Source organism: Macaca mulatta, chromosome 2, assembly GCF_049350105.2.
Source record: "Macaca mulatta isolate MMU2019108-1 chromosome 2, T2T-MMU8v2.0, whole genome shotgun sequence".
Taxonomy (NCBI): Eukaryota; Metazoa; Chordata; class Mammalia; order Primates; family Cercopithecidae; genus Macaca; species Macaca mulatta.
In genome coordinates, this window is record NC_133407.1 from 6,454,356 (window position 1) to 6,469,049 (window position 14,694).

At 37.7% G+C, this 14,694-nt stretch overlaps 1 protein-coding gene across 4 annotated transcripts in view; it reads left to right on the forward strand.

Moving 5' to 3' along the window:
- FGF12 (fibroblast growth factor 12) overlaps positions 1-14,694 on the forward strand; it is a 587,755-nt gene that overhangs the window by 439,622 nt on the left and 133,439 nt on the right.

Sequence of the window (14,694 nt, forward strand, 5' to 3'; positions counted from 1 at the left end):
TGCCTCTTCCTCCTTGTTTCTTTCCCTGCTCCCTTCCTTACCTGACTTCTACTCCCATACTCTCTTTTCTTCTTCTCAAGGTGGAGAATCTACCCAGTTTCTGCAGTGTGTTGAAGAGTGTCATAATTCAAAATACTAAGCAGCAGTACCCTCTTTTTCTACACGCTTCTCCCTTCATCTGGACACCCTCCCTCCACTCTGCCTGGCCTATTTGTGCTCATCTTACAGGTCAAAGCTTCAACTCCACTGACCACGAGACTGTGTATGCCTTTGTTGCCACAGGACTCTCTTCCTCCATGGAACTTATCATAATTTTTTGGGTTCTTACTCATTTAATTAATGCCTGTCTCTCCAAGTCGACTGTAAGCTTCACAAGGTCAGAGACCATTTGTGGTGTTTCTATACCACTGGATATCTATCACCTAGCTTGTGGCACCTGGCACATAATAAGTGCTTAATACATTTTTACTTACTGGATGAATTGAGTAACTAAACAATAATTAGTAGTTCTTGGCTATTTCCACCAAGTGACTATTTAGTGGGACCCTGTTTCTTTAAGACTCTACTTGCAAGATAGAGAGAATATTCAGTTTTCTCCCTGATACTTGTCTTGGAATGATTTCTCCATGCCCAGTGATTCATTTATCTTTACCTAGTCCTAACCTATCCGCTTCCTGATATTGCAGACTCCTTTTCTGTTGCCCTTTTTTTTTCACAGTAATATTTTAAGTCCATTTTTCTTTGGACTTTCAATACCTCATTGTATTTTCCGTATGGAAAGTGACTCTCTGCTCTTCTTTGTCCCATGCATTTGCTATGCTTGCACATTAACTGATTACTGGACAGTCTTTCGGGAATTTTCTTTTTCTTTGAGATAGAATATCACTCTGTCATCCAGGCTGGAGTGCAGTGGGGTGATCTCGGCTCCTGGGTTCAAGCAATTCTCATGCCTCAGCCTCCCAAGTAGCTGGGGTAACAGGTATGTGCCGCCACCACACCCAGCTAATCTTTGTATTTTTTAGGAGGGGTGGGGTTTCACCATGTTGGCCAGGGTGGTCTCAAACTCCTGGTTGCAAGTGATCAGCCCCCCTTTACCTCCCAAAGTACTGGGGTTACAGATGTGAGCCACTGCGCCAGGTCAGCCTTCAGGGATTCTTAACTATTTGGTGCCATGGATCACATTGGCAGTCTTGTGAAGCCTAGGGATTCCCTTTTTAGAATAATACTTTTTAATTTATAAAATAGAAAATACATAACATTACAAAGAAAATGAATTATTATGAAATATAATTATCTACAACTCTTGACTCTTCTCATGACCGCCCCCAAGAAAGACCTGACTTGACCAAAATTGGCACCTACCATGCTGCGCCCAGGCCCTGGCCCCAGGCATTTGGAAGGTAATAGATTGGTTGTCCAGGACTGTAATGTTGGGCTGTCTCTGTTTAAGCTAAAAATTAAGGTAAACTATTAGGTCCCTTCTGGACAGCCCCATTGTTACGTTTTATATAGCCTTTCATAATCAGCCTCAGTGACAGGTATGTCCAGCAAATATCCAAATTGGTTTTAAAGTCAGTTGCATCATCATTTGCTGATATTTAAAGTAGATCATTATAATTTAATAAGTACCACTGGTGGCTAGCTCTGGGAGGAGGCTGCCATGTGACAGAGTAGGTAAGATTTTCCAACCCAGGACACCTGGCAGGTGCTATTAGCAGTGATACCAGGGTCTTCCTGAGCATCCCCTAGGGGTGGCAGAAGGGATTGCCTGTGATCCTCTATGTTTTGCTAGAGTTTCTGTTGGCTTTTGTGGGAGATGAACACAATCTGTAGAGAAAATAGGCCCCAGTGGGACAAGTGGAGCAATGAGCACAGGAAGAAAAATAAAATGCATAAATGCCTGAGGCAACTTTGTAATTTCAATACTGAAATGAAGTCCTTCTAATGAGGAAATATCCAATAGAATCAATGTATCTGTGGAAAGACTATCTTAGGCTGGGATCTGGAAGACTTGAGTTCAATGACTGGCTCAGCGTTTTGTGCCTTACTCATTGCACAGAGAGTACTATCTACAACTTCATGTGGCATTCCAGTCGTACTCCTCGCAGTGTGGAGTCACTCCTCCTCCCTTCCAACTGTAAACTCATCCGGTAATATTTCATTAATAAGAATTTATGGAACATTTTTAGTATATCAGCATGGTTAAGACATTCTTTTGGGAACAACACCATATCCTCCATAATGCCTAGGACAAAATTTAGCATAAAATGTGTATTTGAGGAGTTTTTGTAGACTTCTTGTATAATTCCATATAAGTAATTATGGTGTACTATGCCATAGAAGTCTTTCAGCCTTTTATTCAAAAGAGACTTACATTTTCTCATTTTGAAAATACAGTATACATTAGGAGAGGTAACAATCTGAGGAATATTTCAGACACATGAAAGAATAAGTCATGTCCTCAAACACTGTAGAAGCACACATTTACATACAACCAATCTGTATGGTAATCACAGGCCAATCTCATCCAGAATTTCTCAGTAACACAAATCAAGTTTGAATGTACAGAGTGTAGTCAAAAGTGCTATAATTTCAGATACAGATTTCTCCAAATTGGTGGTAGCAGGAAAAGCTATTTCTACTTCTTGGCCTTCCCTCAATCTGCAACAATCTTCTCCAATTTCTTCTGCCTATCAAAATCATGCAAAAGCCAAGTGAAACTGCATCTTTTGTGAAGCATTGTTTTGAATCCTCACAGATATTGGTTGGATATTTGTCCCTTCCGAATCACGTGTTGAAATTTGATCCGCTCTGTTGGAGGTGGGGCCTGGTGGGAGGTGTTTGGGTCATGGAAGCACATCCTTTATGAATTGCCTGGTGCCGTTCTTGAGGAATTGAATGAGTTCTCACTCTTAGTTCCCATGAGATCTGTGTGTTAAAAAGAACCTGATGTGTTCTCTTTGTTCTGTTGCTCCCTCTCTCACCATGTGATGTGCAGACTCCACCTCCCACGTCTCCTTCCACTGTGACCAGAAGTTTCCTGAGGCCTTACCAGAAGCAGAGGCTGGTGCCGTGCTTCTTGTAAAGCCTGTAGAACCATCAGTAAAATAAACCTCTTTTTTTTTTCTCTTTGAGACAGAGTCTTCCCCTGTCGCCCAGGCTGGAGTGCAGTGGCGCAATCTTGGCTTACTGCAACCTCCACCTCCTGGGTTCAAGTGATTCTCCTGCCTCAGCCTCCTGAGTAACTGGGATTACAGGCATGCACCATGCCTGGCTAATTTTTGTATTTTTAGTAGAGATGGAATTTCACTATGTTGGCCAGGCTGGTCTTGAACTCCTGACCTCAAGTGATCTGTCTACCTCGGCCTCCCAAAGTGCTGGGATATTACAGGCATGTGCCACCATGACTGGCCAAAATAAACCTCTTTTTAAAATAAATTACCCAGCCTCAGATATTCCTTTATAGCAGCACAAAATGGACTAAGACATTTACCAAATAGAAGTATTTCTTTCTTCTTTTGTTCTCTGACCCTCCTGTTCTTCTATTGTTGTCTTTAACCATCTTCATTTTTCACTTACCTATCTATCTGTAGTTAATTATAAACTCTATGAGATCAAGGGACAGATAACATTTTTCTCTTCTTGTTGCTAAATCATTCAGTGATTTGCAGATAGCAGAGTTCAACAAATGATGATTGATTGACTGATTAAATAAATGAACAAATAAATATATGAGTTAATGCAGCTGAGAGAACATTAGTTTTTTATGTTGGGATGACTGCTGATTGCTGTGTGCCATGCACTGTGTTCAGTCTTGGGTATACGATGGTGAACTTGTGCTTGCCACCACAGCACTACTGGCCTAATCTTTTAATAACGGTTACAAATGCCTTCTCAGTGTTATATTCAGAAACGTAGACATTCTACCATGTTTGAGAATGTGTGGAAAAATCTGTGACTCTTAAAAACTGAACACACATTGGAGTACAGAAGTGAGCTTTCGAGAAATATAGTCAGCATAAAGAAACCTACGGGTTCAGCTATCAGTGCCTAAAAATATTAAAGATGTTAACCGTATCAAAACAGCACTGCTAACTTTGAGGATGTTAGAGATTCTCTTTCAGTCTCAAAACAAGATTCCTTTTTGAACTTATCCAAACCATTTCTTGCTTGAAATCCTCAGTTTTATAATCAATTGCTCATTCTCCTGACAAATGAGTATTCTGGGGATTAATTATTGTAAAGCACTTTGCAGATGAAAGGCCTATATAAATTCTAAGTGTTATTGTTGTGTCGTGGGTGATGTGCCAGGGAAATATTGACAAAAGCCCTTATTTGCTAAAGCTTGCATTGATGTATTAAACTCCTGCTATAGAACAGTGCCTCTGGGAGTCTTGTATATTCTTTTCTTTAGATATGTGAAATGGCAGTTAAAAATAATTATATTGCAGGACTCTGTCATGCCAATCAAGAAATCTGCATTGAACAACACAGGATGTGGTCTTTGAGTTCCAATTACCAAACAGTGTACTTTTCTCTTCCCTTTCAAACAAAATAGTGCGTGTGAACCAGTCTAGCAATCCAGGAGATGTTTTTAATTTTTAAAATTTTTGCTTCATAGCATATTTGCAGAAAAGTGAATGAATCAGTCTTTTTTGTGGGCTATGACTCAAATCATGGGAAATTCTAGCCAAATAGGTTTCTCTCTTTTTATTTTTTTGAAGCAGACATACCTATATTTTGACCCTCGTACTTTTATTGTTCTTGACAACATGTGCTGGTAGAGGGGATAGTAAAGGGTGAGCAGTAACCATGTTGTGCCAAAAAGAAGTCTAGATAACGAAACTTGAACAAAGCAATTGGAAAGAAGTTCAGTTCTCGTTTAGGGGCACTCTGCTGACTACCTGGATTTTATTCCTTTTGTAAACTTGCATGTCAGCCTGTGTTCTCTGGGTTTGGGCTAAAATGTGTTCAGGAATAATGTTACCAGTGCAAATGAGAGAAGAGAATTAGGCTGTACAAGCTAAGTACTGCACATGTTTTTTTCTGAAATCTAAAGTTTGGACCTTAAAAGTATTTTATTTTTAAATTTGACATTATCAAATTTGTAGGACATTTCTTAAGGGATTGTAAAAGTTTCATACAGAATTATAGATGACTTGTGTGCTTTAAACTTGTAAAGAGCAATATTTCATTTCTTATGAAGACCTAATAATGTTCTTTACAAAGAACTAAAGAATCTGTACAACTAAAGATGATAAATATTAATATCATGTTTTGGGATGTTGTCTTTTCTTATTAAATCAGGACAATTTTTGAAGATTTGGTTTAAAAATAAAATGAGGCTGGGCACAGTGTCTCACACGTGTAATCCCACCCCTTTTAGAGGCCAAGGCGGGGCTATCACTTGAGCTCAGGAGTTTGAGACCAGCCTGGGGAACATGGCAAAACTCGACTCTACAGAAAATATGAAAATAAGCTGAACATGATGGTGTGTGCCTGTGGTCCCAGCTACTGGGAAGGCTGAGGTGGGAGAACCACTTGAGCCTGGGAGGTCAAGGCCATGATTGTGCCACTGCACCACAGCCTGGGTGACAGAGACCCTGTCTCAATAAAATAAAATAAAACAAAAACATTGTAGGCCAGGGATGGTGGCTCAGGCCTGTAATCTCAGCACTTTGGGAGGCCGAGTCAGGTAGATTGGTTGAGGTCAGGAATTTAAGACCAGCCTGGGCAACATGGTGAAACCCTGTCTCCACAAAAAAAAAAAAAAAAAGGAAAAAAACAAAGTCAGTATGGTGGTGTGTGCCTGTAGTTCCAGCTATTTGGGAGGCTGAGGTGGGAGGATTGCTTGAGCCTTGTAGATGGAGGTTGTGGTGAGCTGTGATAGTGCCACTGCACTCAACCTGGGCAACAGAGCAAGACCCTGTCTCAAAAAAATAAAATAAAATAAAATTTTAAAATTAATTAATTAATTAAATATTTCTATTGCAGTTTTTAAATCACAGTTGTATTAGAATAGCTGTGAAAAATAGGAGTGTTTGTGATAAAAATAGTCTATACCAACTTGATTTTGACAAGTATTTCAGGGAAGAGATTTGATTTTGTATGAGATTCACTATTCTTTAAAGAGAAAATCTAGATTTACCTTTAAGACAGTCTTTCATAACAATCATTCTAGGTTGATATATTTTAATGTTGCTTCCTGTTGAAACGTTTCATTAAGATTCCTGCTGTGATTATATTTAACTCTTACTCATTGGCTAGAAAATTAAAAGAGAAATGTAGACATTAATTTGATGTATCCACACTTGGATATTCAGTCTTCGAATTCTTCTTCAATATAACACATTATTTTGAGGTCTTGTGTATGTTGAACAGTGACAGGAGAGATGGCATCTGAAGTCCATGCTGCCGTGGGCAGTGATTCTGGTTGGGTGAGGCATAAGGAGATTCCTGGGGTATTAGTGGTGCCAGTGGTTATATTCAAAGGTCATGATGACCTAGTGGTATAAATATTTCCAAAATTAACATGCTGTTTTGTAGTGGATAGATAAGTGAACCGGGAGTGAGGAAATCCAGTTACTAGTTCCAGTCCTGCCACTGACCCACACCAAAAAGTACAATGCATCGCCAGAAGGCTCTAGGCAGTTCTCTCAGATAGGTCTGCTTTTGTAAGCCAGAGAGAGCAGGAGGTGGGGAGGTGCCTGAATGCCAGCAGGAGAGTGAGGCAAGATTCAAACCTTTTTTCTCCAGCACTCTGAGTCTTAAAGCCTCATCATTTTTTGTCACTGGAAACAATATGTTTACATCTGCACAGAGCTCCTGTCTTCGACTGGTAGGATAATTAAGCTGCCAGAGTCCACTGGTATTATTGTAAGTTACGGTCTTATGGCCAAAATTCTGAGAGTTTGTGTCTCAAGAAACCAAACCTCTTGATGACTTCCTAGTTTTATATGCTCAAGGGAGCCCTCTTAGTGTTAAACAATATGTCTTTATAGAGAGATATTATATTTTTCTGAAAGTAGTTACCTAATCTAATTAAAGTTTATTTACCCCGATCAATTTAGAAGATTGCTGTTGCTTATCTTTTATTTTATGTTAGAGTTGCAAAATGTTTCCCTATCGGCCAAATATGTTGGAAAATCAGGAAGAAAGCAAAAAAGCATGTTAAACATTAAAAACACAAATTGTGATGTCTTTCTATACAATCTCATGCTCTTTACTTGTAAGTGTAGAAATTATTCTGCTTTTGTGTGATCTGATATCTGTGCTTCTCCCAACCTAGGTTGTTTTGTTTCTTTGCCTAAGGAGATGGGAAGCTACACTTAAAAAGGAGAAAAAGAAAAGAGGGACAGCGATAACGGGGAACAGTGCTATGACTGGAATGTTTGTGCCCCCCTACATTCGTATGTTGAAATCCTAACTCCTAAGGTGGTAGTTTTAGGAAATGGGGCCTTTGGGAGGAGATTAAGTCATAAGGGCTCTCAAAAATGTCCTAAGTGTCCTTATAAAAGAGACCCTGGAGAGCTAGTTAGCTCCTTCCTCCAAGTAAGGACTCAGTGAGAAGGTGTATTAATCTGTGTCACGCTGCTGATAAAGACATACCTGAGACTGGGAAGATAAAAGGTTTAATGGACTCACAGTTCCACGGGGCTGGGGAGGCCTCCTAATCATGGTGGAAGGCAAGGAGGAACAAGTCCCATCTTACAGGGATGGCAGCAGGCAAAGACAGAATGAGAGAGAAGTGAAAGCGGAAACCCCTTATAAAACCATCAGATCTCATGAGATTTATTCATTACCATGAGAACAGTGCAGGGGAAACCATCCCCCATGATTTAGTGATCTCCCACCAGGTCCCTCCCACAACTTGTGTGAATTATGGGGGTAAAATTCAAGATGAGTTTGGGTAGGGACACAGACAGATGGCCTCATGTATTGACCAGAAGAGCAAGCACTTACCAGACACTAAATCTGCCATCACCTGAATATTGGACTTCCCAGCTTCTGGAACTGTAAGAAGTAAATTTATATTGTTTATAAGCCATCTGGTACAGCTTCCCAAACAGAAGAAGATAAGCAAGAACTAGGAGAAACAACCCTGAATCAAAAGAAAAGGCAGACGAATGTTGAATATATATTAGAAAACGTTCCACACAAAAAGAAGGAAAGTGAAAGGTACGGAATCTCTAAATCTTTAATTAATTATAAATGGTAGTCAGTGCTACATTCCTGAGAAGCCCAGTATACTGAGACTTTATTCATGTGCATTGTTCTCTTAAGAACCTCACAAAATTTGGCACTTCCTTTGGATACAAAGGATCTCAAACTGATAGCAAATCAAAACACTAGAATAATCCCTAAATCAAATTAACCTCAAGGGCATGAGGATGTGGTGATGGACAGATATGTTAAGTTTTATTTTAGAAAACCCTTGAGAATGAGGTTCAAATTTAGCACTGGAAAAATGACTGGAAATCTCCAGATATATATACTTCATTTTCTCTTCTGTTAACAAACTGTAACAGGTAAATTTTCGCATGATTTTCTTTTATTTCTCAAGAGAAAGTGTTTTTCTTCCTCTAAATTCTACCTTTTTTTTTTTCCGGAAAACATCACTAAGGCACAGAATTAGATTAACCAGAGAAAACTTTGATTGAGTTAAATGAAATCTCTCTCTTTCCTTCTTCAATCTCTCTTTCTCATCTGTCTATGAAAGAAATTTAAATGAAATTCTGAGCGATCATATGATCAAAATTACCTCTCAAGAAGTCAGTTGTTGGCTCATGCCTATAATCCCAGCACTTTGGTAGGAGGAAGTGGGAAGATTGCTTGAAGCCAGGAGTTCAAGATCAGCCTGAGCAACTTAGCAAGACCCTCATCTTAAAAAAAAATTAAAAAAAATGAAAACCTAGCTGGACATAGTCGCACCTGCCTGTAGTCCCAGCTACTCAGGAGGCTGAAGCGGGAGGATCGCTTGAGCTCAGGAGGTCGAGGCTGTAGTGAGCCATGATCACACCACTGCACTTCAGCCTGGGTGGCCAAGCAAGACTCTGTCTCAAAAAATTGAAAATAAAAAAGAAGTCAGTTGTTCAACTGGTATGTTTGTGTTGAACTGTGTTGCTTGTTGTTTTAGATATGTATGTTTTAGATAGAAAGTGAGGCAGTCAGAGAGAGAGACTGACTTTACAAACCGGAAAATTGTATAGACCGTTAAAATCTTTTCTGCCATGTTTATTTCAGTATCTTAGACTTAAAGCAATTGCATACATATTTGAATAAATGAATGCATTTTCATTTAATATCCTCGCATTTTATTATTTTATAAGTAACACAATATAGAAAGAGAATAGACTCAGATGTTTCCATTTTCCTTTATTAAGATGAGAAATTAGCACTGATTAAAGGCCTTTTGAAGCAATCAAGGTCACTGTCCTTAAGTAAATTATCACAAATTCTCTTTATAAAACTTAGAAAAGGATGCTGACTCATTGCAACATACTGTTTTATGTTTGTGACTGTATATTATTCTACAAACACTAAAAAATAAAATTGTTTAGTATTCCTGACACGATGACCAATAAAATGCCACAAACACAAAGCATTTGAAAAGAAATCACGTGATTTGTCAATAGCTACTTGGTCCATATGTGAACACAGTAACTTGCCCTTAGAAAGTCGCTTATAACATGCTGAACAAACTTCTGATTCTGAGCAATAATAGTAAGTAGTTTTAAATTTACTATGAGTGTGATCAAAATTTGGTGTGAATTTTAGCCATTTTCATATTTTGGTTGAGTGTCAGCACATGTTTTGAGCTTTGATTGTGAAATTATTACGATTTGTCTTCCTATTTCTACTTAAGCTGGCGTTTCAAATTGGGTTAGATGCATGGTTCCAATGCCAATTTGATACACATGTTGTCAAATAGAGCACACTTTGCTTTTATGAGGACTTCGGGAAAATAGTTCTTTCTTCCTTTTAATTAAGATTCACAATCTTTTGCTCCATAAGTTTAGTGTCAAAGGTTACATAACTTTAGTATTTCCTTTAAAACATGGAAAGAATGTCTTTCTGTGGCTAATTTGTTTCCATATATTTATTTCCCCTACTTATTTCCATAGGTTTCTCACATTTATTCTATTAATATATACCTTTTGCTCTGTATCAGTAAGCCAGTATTTCCCAGAGTATTTATTTGAGGAATATTTTTGGGTAATATTCTGGAACAAACCTCTGGCGGTGGTGATTTTTTTTTCTTTTTTCTTTTTTTCTTTTTTTTTTAGACAGAGTCTTGTTCTGTGGCCCTGGCAGGAATTCAGTGGTGCAATCTTGGCTCACTGCAACCTCGACCTTGCCCAGGCCCAAACAATTCTCCCACCTCCGCTTCCTGAGTAGCTGGAACCACAGGTGTGTGCTACCACACCCAGCTAATTTTGTTTATTTTTTATGGAGATGAGATCTCACTATATTGCCCAGGTTGATCTCAAATTCCTGGGTTCAAGTGATCCTTCTGCCTCGCCTTTCCAAAGTGCTGGGATTACAGGTATGAGCCACCATGCCTGACCTGTAGTGATAATTTTTTAGAAAGTAACATGCGTAAGATTCTCAAACTGTTATGTCCATAGAATAATTAATAAATTAAAAGTGTTTTATAAAAATGTATACACATATATCAGATATTCTTAATATCCAAGAAGCTCTCCTACTCAATGGTAGTAAATCACCAGATGATAATAAGAAAAGCAATTTATTTATGCACAAATACATGTACAGTCCATGAACTGGCGATATGATATTTTAATATTATGTAATAAGCAAGGGGTAGTGACATTGCAGATGTAGATAGATAGATAAATACACACACATATATGCATAGAGGTGAAAAATACACACTTATATGTATAGATGTTTTTCGATGTATATGTGTATATACATGTACGTTATATACATATTTTTTATATGTGTCCTTTTTTTTGAAGTAAATAACTTTATAGCTTTCCAGACCAGAATTGATTATAAGACTCCTATATTGTTATTAATAAGGATACAACCTGCATGTAACTAGTGGGGTATTTTTGTGTTTTAACAAAGAGTCACTTTAATACAATACAATTTAAGAACCTGTTTTTTCTGTGTAGCAAGTGGAATTTCCCAGCTAGTTACATGAAGAAATAAGTATCGTGATGTGTTGGAAACTTGAGAGGTCAAATCCTGGCCCTGCTACTCACGAGCGGCACAACTTGGGCAAATGAATACTCTGTGAGTGTCAGGTCGCATGCTGGGTGTTTCACATGCTTTCTCTTACATAATCATTAGCCCATTGAGATGCTGTAAATACTGATCTACATTCCAGATGTATATTAGCATAGAAGCTGAATTTCTGAGAAGAAATGTATCTAGAGTTGCATGACTAATAAATGGCACACCACAGGGTTGGGCTTAGCTGTCTTCAATAGGCTTGCTCTTAACCATTGTAACTAGGAATTGTACTCTATAGACAGATCGCAACTCCTACGACTTCCCCTTCTTTCACTGCTTTATGAAAAACTCCTACGCCTTTATCTGAAGCCGCGATTTACGTATTACTGTAACAGAGATACCATCAGTAGGCAGTGTAGTGCAGCCCAATCTTTTAAAAAACTAATATTTTTAATTGAGAAATCATAATTGCATACATTTATGGGGTACAAAGTGGTATTTTGATATATATGTACAAAGTTGAATGAATAAGTCAAGCTAATTAACATAGTTATCATCTCACATAATTTCCTGTGGTAAGAAATTTGAAATTTACTATCTTAGTAATTTTGCCTTATACAATATATTATTCTTGGTTATAATCACTCTGCTGTGCAATCCATCTCAAAACTTACTCCTCTTGTCTAACTAAAAGTTTGTACCCTTTGACCAACAACTTCTTTGCCTTTCCTCCATCCCCAGCCAAGAGGAGATATTAGTTGGGTCTAACTCCAAGCTCCCATGCAAAGCAATCATTTTGCAAATGTCACTTGATCTCTTTGAGCTTCAGTTTTCTCATCCATAAGAGAAAGATGATAAAACCTTTTCTGAAGGGTTACTGGAAGGTTGAATGAGGTACTGTCAGCTGTGTTATAAAATAAGTTATTATAACTGGGCTTGATATCTCCTTGTAATCCCTATTTTGTAAATTCTACTTATTCCCCTGGTAAAGAGAGAACTGACATTTATTGGACATCTAATATGTACCAAGTGCTTTATTTACACTAATTAATATTAACTACAAACTTACATATTTGATGTTACTCTAATTTTGTAGTAAATAAACAAAAGTTAAAAGTGGTTAACTCTCCCACATAATGAAACTAAGAAGAGATGCAGTCAATAATCCCACTCTGGATTGTTTGCTCTTCTCTCCTGCAGGCTGGAGCCAGGCCTGTGCAGTACCCAGCAAGATTCCAGTCTCTTCCTCACACATGTCGACTTAGGATGGTCACTGTATTTTCCCATTTGAATCCTCTACTTATTTTTTTCTTCATATCTTCCAGTGACTGTTCCTTCTTGTTTTATTCTTACCTTCCTTTTGGCACAAAAGCTGAGATGCGATCCTTTTGCTCCAAATCACCAGTCACATTATCTATTTTGTTGTCATTGTAGCACTTGTCACTGTCTGAAATTATTGATGTGTTTAGCTAGGCACTGATGGACTCATTCAAAGGAATGTAAGTTCCACGAGACCAGGGACCTTGTCTGTCTTCTTTGGTCCTGCATCCCAGCACTTAGAATGGAGCCTGGCATTGTAAATACATAATCAATAACTGTTGAATAAATGAATGAAAGATGCTCGGCTATTTCCCCAAATCTATTTTCTATTGTCAGAGGCTGATCAAATCCTTTTCAGTATAACCTTCAGGTTCCTGCATGATTATCAGTGTTTTCCTTGAATGTCACCCAATTTCCTGGAAAGATTTCTTGGTGGTAATAGACTTGAGTATCAGTGAGTGATTTCCTCTTGTAGCGGGATGTCAAGGGCACTCGGACACGGGGCTTTTTTTGGTATCATGAATGGTAGTTCTATGACAAAAGTTAAGCATAAAAGGCATGGTACACATGAGAGCTTAGGAAATGTTGAAGATGTTTAAAATGGAAATACAGTGTTTATATCCTGAGTGCACAGTTTGCAGCCAATCTTTAAAGTGCTATTTCAAATAGAAAAATGGATTTATAACTAGGGCCCATGTTCCTTGGTAACCAGCACGAACTAGTTTTGGGATAGACTAAAATTTTGTCTACTTTGAAATTGAAAAGCCATTTAATAAGAATTAATTGGAGCTCTATTGCTTGAGTACATTTATCATTGCCAAAATCCTAATTATGAACACTTTATAGTTGATGATTCAAGAAAATAGGATGGCCATGGATGAACTTTCAGGCTGTCAACTGGAAATGTGGAATCATCAATTAAGATATAACTATCATTTGTATTTTAAATATAAATTTCATCTGGATATCAGCTATAACAAAAGAGCATACCATAATTTAGTAGAAATTTAAAAAATTAATCACAGGCATAAATCTAATTTTGAAGGAAGATTCATGAATCCTTTGGGAGAATAGATACTATATTTTGTCTTTCTCTTAAATGATACCTAGATGGTTTATGTAATTGCACTTCAGCTTTGATAGTACTTCTTGATGTCCGTGTTAAGTGTATTCTGCATTAATTGCTATAAATTGCTCTGGTTCCTGCTGTGAATTTATTTTTCTGTTAGGTAATTGTTTGTATTTTGTGAATGATGCATCTTTGTCACACAGAGTAGCACTGCAGTTCACAAACTAATTTTTTCCCTGCCCACAGATCGCTTGAAAACTTGTCACTTCTACCCAAAGTTGTGTCTATAATAAACACCCCAAATCCTGAAGCACTTTTGGAAGATTCTTTTTTTTATTCTAAAGCGTTTCCTTCAACTTATTTCTAGGGGTGATTAGTGATTAGTGCCTTATTAAACAGTAACTGACAATAACTACATTTTCTTGGTAACTGAGTTTATCAAGGAAAGTTACTACACCAGGAAGCCCTTTTTGACTTAGGCTGGGTTGAAGAAGTATCTTTTGTCTGTGCTTCTGCTCTAAGGTGTTTATATTTGTCATAACATTTGCCACTTTTTTTATTTTTGTTTTTGAAAATAAGATAATGTATCCCTTCCCACTAGTAGACAGTGAGTATCTCAAAAGCAAATGATCCAGATGCCATGTCAAGCTTTATAAACTCAAATTCTAGCATAGTTCTTGGCACACAATAACTATTAAGTAAATAGTTGTTGAACTTGAAATCTAGGTGAATACTCTTTTCATTTACATTCTCAGAATCATTTACGGTTTTGCAATCATTTGCCCCTCCACTGAAGGACCCCAGTCTACTTTGGGGTTAGTGGTTTTACTATTTTGGCTAGCTTTTTAAATGGAATCTCTTCTCACTTGTGCTAGCTTTCAGAGCTTTTCTAGTCTGCTTTGAAAAGCTGCTAGAGTTTTTCAACTGCTGCTTTTAGTCTGCTTTGATGCAACAGACCAGATAGCTAAACACATTAAAACAATAAGCTAAATTTCACAGACTGTTAACCTCTGAACAACTGCTGAATAAAGGTATATGCATAGCATTGTGTTAAATATCATGAAGATAAAAAGAAAATACAAGACACAGTTCCTCCCTCATTT